This window comes from Octopus bimaculoides, chromosome 2 (genome assembly GCF_001194135.2).
Source record: "Octopus bimaculoides isolate UCB-OBI-ISO-001 chromosome 2, ASM119413v2, whole genome shotgun sequence".
Lineage (NCBI taxonomy): Eukaryota > Metazoa > Mollusca > Cephalopoda > Octopoda > Octopodidae > Octopus > Octopus bimaculoides.
In genome coordinates, this window is record NC_068982.1 from 162532330 (window position 1) to 162538861 (window position 6532).

The 6532-nt window shown below is 38.7% G+C and overlaps 1 long non-coding RNA gene across 1 annotated transcript in view; it reads right to left on the bottom strand.

Annotated features, from left to right (window-relative positions):
• Positions 1-6532, bottom strand: part of LOC106875272 (uncharacterized) — a 29780-nt gene that overhangs the window by 13079 nt on the left and 10169 nt on the right. Inside the window, exon 2 of the long non-coding RNA XR_001410096.2 lies at positions 5311-5370. This is a non-coding gene — a long non-coding RNA (uncharacterized LOC106875272). The remainder of the gene's footprint in view (positions 1-5310; positions 5371-6532) is intronic.

The following is a 6532-nucleotide window of genomic DNA, read 5'->3' on the forward strand; positions in this document are numbered from 1 at the left end:
AGTGAGAGATGACAAAGTGAGCAATCTGAGCATACCCTTTTTTTTACATGGGCAGTTGCCAAGAACATAAGTGAGCAAGTATGGAGTTCTTCGATGTTCTATCTAAAAGGTGGGTACATTCAAGGCATGTAACAAGCTAGGAAGACTGAGATGGACAGAAGAACAGCTGACCATAAGCTCAAGTTCATGAGGCTGGCTGAACTAGCCAGCTCTTCCAGTGGAGTGATGGAGTGTCATGACTGGTTTCTATATCTTGATGAGGCTGCAGCAGCTGCCAGACATTGAGACAACGGTGGGTGGCTTGGTGAACTGAACCAGGACATGCACATACAATGAAACACAACGTTACAGCAATGGTGAACTGCAAAAACTAGAGTAATACAGGTGAGTCGATATAGATGCTAAAGGGACTGTGCTTCTGGTGTTGGGGTCTGCATATAGTCAGGGACTGTAAAAACACAAATTCCAAAGTGGTTCGTTACCAGTGTAACCATCCTGGTCATATAACATTCTACTGCAGTCAGAGAAACAAATGTGGGGTGGAGTACCGCACTAGTAGCTGCCCCATCAACCATGTAGGGGTTCTCCTGTAATAAAGGATTCTGGAAAGTGGGGGGTGGAGAGACATGAGAGCCTCGGTAACCCCAAAGATGAGTGACAGCTGAAGTGGAATAACCGGCTTAAGAACAGGAGATGGGAGCAAGGTTAAATGTACAGGCATCAGTGTGGTGATGACAGTAGAGGGAATAATAACGAAGGTACAGATGGTTGTGGATGAGTGGTGTCGACGTCAGCATGATGAGAAGAGTGTTTGTGGGGCTAATGCAGCAGAGGAAGGTTGCTGTGGGATCGATGGATCAAACTCTGAGGAAAGGAATACCAGACAAGAACTTCTGAGTGATGAACAGTAGAATGTTTCTGGAAAGTAGAACCCTCAATGTTGAGAAATAAGATGAGCTATTATGAACATACTCTGAAAGGAGAGGCTCAGGAGTTAATTTGAGAGAGATGAACAAATGGATGGAAGAGGGGGTATCTTGACATCTTGGAAGGAGGAGAGGAAGAGTGATGTGTTGTCAGTGATTGCAGTGGTTCAACCAACTAAAAATAAAGTCCAATTAATGCTAGATTTTTGGAAGCTGAATGAGCACGTATCTTATTATATGGACAGTGGAGCTGTTGATGTCTGTAGGGGAGTAGAACTAAGTGACAGGGGCATCTAGAATTGTCACTCTCAAGTTGGCATATCTGCAGCTTCACATAGCTGAGAAATTGTGGAAATATCAGCTGGTGAGATACAAGGGCAGGATATATTGTCTGATTAGACTGGTATTCAGGTTGAACTCAGCACCAAAATCATGGCAATGGGTCTCAGGGTGGTCTTGGGAAAAGTGGCCAAGGTAAAGCAAACCACTAGTTCCTATATAGAGATAACATTCAGGTATCAGCAGTGGAGTTTGTAGAACATCTTGGGTTGAATATGAAACCACAGAAAGCACTACACTGGAATTCAAGCATCAGGCAGATAAGATTTGCAGGCTCCTATTTAAGAGAAGAAACAAAATTCCTGATTTGAGTAAGTGAGAACTATTCTTTTTGTGAGAAACTAGTAAGCCACTACTCCATTGAGGGATGGCTCTGGACAGCGTGCAACTACATCAAGGGGTGAGTTGAGATGATAGAGAGGGAGAGAAGACAGTTGCCATGCTGTAAGATGTTCTGGAGAGAGTGAGAGTAGAGAACCTAGTAAAAGGAATTTGGTATGTTTCCAAATCAGAAAAAAGGAGTCATATAGTATGATGCATGTAGTATAGTGATTGGAGTTGTTCTGGAAATAAGGGTGTTGAAGTGGAGGATGCAGCATAGCTCAGGAAGAAGATTAATTACAATCATATCAGTGTAGCTGAGTAAGCACTGAGATTGGGACCACACACTATCGAGATTTGGACTGATTCAGCTATGGTGAATGAATGGGTGGAATCAGTGATCTCCAATCAGAAGAAAAGGAGTCATGGAAATGATAAGTGTTGCCTAGGAATCCTAAAGATGCTACCTGTTGACCTGAAGCTGCAGGTAGTCTTTGTGCCATCAGCAAAAAATAAGCTGGGTGCCCTTACCAAAGTGAAAAAAAGCCCTGGTTGGAATCACCAACAGATTCACAGAGTTGGTTGGCTGTGGTATGTTAGTTGGAAGGTCCAGAACTAAGAAGGTGGCACAACATGCATCATATGGAAGTAGATAGGATCTCGTTCTTGTCAGGAAAATTGACTTTGATGTCACCAGAGTAAGTATTTGGAAGGTAGTTGCCACTAAGTGTGCATGAAACAGGGAAGATTGGAAGAGGCTGGCAATAGATGTGATGCACTACCAGGGAAGATCATACTTCTCAATTATCAATGGCTTATGGTGATATGGAGAGAAATCAGAATAGAGACTGTGTATGAAATTTCTGGGATTCTGAATGCAAAATTTCTGTAAAGAGGCCAGTGAATGAGCTACTGATGGACAATAGCACAGTAGTTTGTTCAGAGCTGCTGAAGTTAAATGGTTGAAAGGTGGAACATCAGGCATTTCAGAGCTGAATAAGAATGTAGAAGAGGAAGAAAAAAAAAACCCATTGCACAATCAAGGCCATGGCCAAGTAAGGGGGAATCTACACCACTGAGGTAGTCGTTTTTCACACAGTGCAGAAGATGAGGAGTTGGTCCCAGAAAGAGCTGTTTTCAAATATGAATGGAGAGATCCAAACACAATACAGCTGTGTTTTGAAGAAGAGGAAGGATTGGCATGCATTCAAACATTGTTTTGGTGAAGCCACTTAATGTGCTATGTGCCAGTCAGTGGGGAAGAGGAAGAGTAAGATGAATGAACTCTTGAAACAATGAGTCAATTGATGTAATTCCACATCCCATTCTTATCCATAGAATTGTTGGTTTGTCAGACAACGAAGGACAAGGAGAGGGTGAGGCCAGCACCACAACCTTGCAAAAGCCAGAAAGAGAACAATGTTCACCTAGATAGATGATTTTGAAGTGGAATGAGAACAGCATTGTAAAGTGATCTCTAGATCAGGAGGTATGGCATGTGACATAGTGGCTGATGTGCCAAAAATGAAAATGGATATTAGTTGGTGATGCACTGGAAGTGACATCAGGTGACAAAGCCAGTGACTTGAGAATCCCCTTTTTTGCACAGGGAGTCACCAAGAACATGTGCAAGTATAGGATCCTCAGATATTCTATTTACTGGCCAGTGAGTATGGTCGAGGGTGTCTCAGAGTCACACAACAAGTTCCAGTCAGTTGTTGCAGAAACTAATTGAGAAAGTAAGCTTCACATGTAACATGCACTGGAGCAATATGTACCATGAACATACTAAAAATAGATTCTCTTCAACACCCAGATCTGTCACTTTTGTTACTTACAAAATGTAATAATTAGCAAGAGCAGTAATTGTTCTGAAAGTTTAGTAGCCAAGATAAGAGCAGGCTCAAGAACAGTTCAGGAAGTACTACCACCACTGCTAGCAACAAAGGTCATTTCCTTTAGAGTCAAGGGCAGATTGTATGATGTTTTGCATTGGAACTGCAGTGCTGCATGGTAGTGAGAATATGGGCCTTGAATGCAGAGGGTGTGTGTGTGTGTGTGTGTGGCTAGGAATAAACAGTTTTCTTTTGATATTCATATTTTCTACATATTAGGTGCAAGCATGGCTGTACAGTAAGAAATTTGCTTCCCAATCACATGGTTCTGGTTCAATCCTACCACATGACACCTTGGACAAGTCTCTTTTACTATAGCTCTGGGCCAACTAAAGTATTTTGAGTGGATTAGTTAATCAGAAACTGAAAGAAGCATCATGCATACCAGCATGGAAGGCAGACATTAAACAATGATGATGATGATGATGTGTATGTGTGTAGGATCTACTTGCATTGACATCACATAATAGTTGTAAACGAGTGTGACTGTAATGCAAGTGATGTCTTTCATTTCCTATATTCTGTGAAAACATGTTTGTTCATAGAGAAATATTACCTTACTTGGAAATAGGTGAGGGTTGGAGACAGGAAAGGCATCTGGCCATAGAAAATCTGCCTCAACAAATTGATTCCAACCCATGCAACCCTGGAAATGTGGACATTAAAACAATGATGATGATTTTTTACATATTAAATACATCTAGTATACATATGAAGTCTAGCAACAGGTATTCCATTATACACATATGCACACATTTTCCTTCTCTATTGACTTTCAGAGTTACAAATTCAAATGAAGGGATTGCATTGATGATGTTTAAATGAACAGTCCCTCAACTATTTGCAGAATAAAATTAACCATGGTAGAATGGAAGTGGGTTAGGGTAAGGGCAGTGGTATCAAATATTATTTTGTTGCAGGACACCAAAACAAGTTTCTAAAAACTGTGGCACCCAACACTAATACTTTACAGGCAACACCTGCCACTCTAATTTTAATGAGAAAAATTGTTATAGAGATAGAAGTTATAATTTGTTAAATTTAATTAAAAGACACTTTATCAAATGAAATTTCTTGAATTTTTCACAAAACTCTGAGATTTCTCAGAATTCACTTTGGGAAATTTTGTACTACTAGAGTAACTGTATAACATTAACTAACTGGCACTTGTCGGCTAATGAAGGGGAATAACTTGATTTAATTAATTGAGACTTGCAAGGGAAGTAACCACGTATTAGTATAGACTAGGAAGGGAAATAACTAGATGAGGTTTGTATAGACTACGAGTAGGATATGCTTGGATAATGATAATATAGATAAAGACTGGGGATAATTGAGTGTGGGATTAACGTGGATAATGTTCATTTTTTAATGCTGTATATCTGTAGAAATAAAATTAGATCTGGTGCGTGATGAACATTGTCAACTCGAATTGCTGGTCCCTCAGCAGGGTCAGCATAAGGTAGCCTCTCTTCATCTCCTGCCTTCTTCACATTCAACAGCCTTTCATAATAGCACTTCCATGCCACTTTCTATCTTCCATGCCAGTGGTAAGTATGCCTCCGTCATTTTGTATACATTTCTCACTGATGACATCACTCTGCTGAAAACTTCACGCCTCTGATTCTCACACTGCATGATATGCGCAAATCTCTTCCTCTCTGCCTCATCCTTAACCAAATACACTGGTCACCTAGCTGCTCTTCTAGACGCTTGGTAATGCTCCCTACTCCCACTTCCTTCCAAGTTTTCCAACACACACCCAAATGAAATTTCTATGTAGACATAAAACTTTATAACCAAAAGAAGAAGAAAAATACTATGCTTACTGTTTCTTTGACTTTTATAGGACATCATGGCACCATGGAATAAGTGAAAATAGCAATACTCTAAAACAAAATAAAAAGACCAATCTTAAATGAAGTCACCAGAATAAGCCTGTATTGTTACATCTACATAGGAACCAATAATTAATTTTAATCCAAAGAAGAGGAGGAAGTATATTTTACACAACACACAGCTCAAATCTAACCTTGATATCACTCAACAACAGAATGGAACATGTCTACCAGGATACCTCAAGAAAATTTTGAATTGCTTTAAAATACTCAAAGAATAGCTTCAATATTTATTAAATCATTAGTTTTGTTTTTTAATTCATGGCTGCAGTTCAATAAGTAAAACATAAAAGATATATATAAATATATATATATATAGATATTTCAAATTTACAGAAAACAAAAGACGAAGATAAGTGAAGGAAAAACAAGTAGGTGTATTAGTTTAATGCTCGGGTGGAATGGAAAAGTATTTGACATCTCAAGCCTACACTGTTCAACAGAAAAGATTTTATATATATATATATAATACTATATATGCCAGATAATATACCTACTCTTGACAGATACATAAGTGCATCTTTTCCATGACTTATGGTCTCTTAGATGACTCATATATATATATAAGAATATAAGAGAGAATGGAATAAGTATATTTGGAATAGTCACAACAAGAAGTATACTAACATGGAGAATTGTATTACCACGTAAATGATAATAATAGGAATGTACAATAGAAAATAAGAAGATGTATAAAGATCCCTACGATCGTTTCATGATTATGTAACTTGTCTGAATGAAATCGAAATGATAATCATATTGAAGCTGCATAACCATTCTTCTGAAATATAAAGGGAAGAAAATCATTCATAAGAGTTTATCCGTGTTTATAAGAATTAATTAATCCATAGTTGTATAGATACGAGTCATAGGAATTCTGTATAAATTTCCATAGTAATCCAGTATAATTTTTTCATGGTAATTGTAAATGTTAACAGTAGAGATACAAAGTATGAGAATGTGTGCTATTATTTATATTAGTATAATAGTAATTGAGGTAGTCATCATCATCATCATTTAACGTCCGCCTTCCATGCTAGCATAGGTTGGACGATTTGACTGAGGACTGGCAAACCAGATGGCTGCACCAGGCTCTAATCTGATCTGGCAGAGTTTCTACGGCTGAATGCCCTTCCTAATGCCAACCATTCCG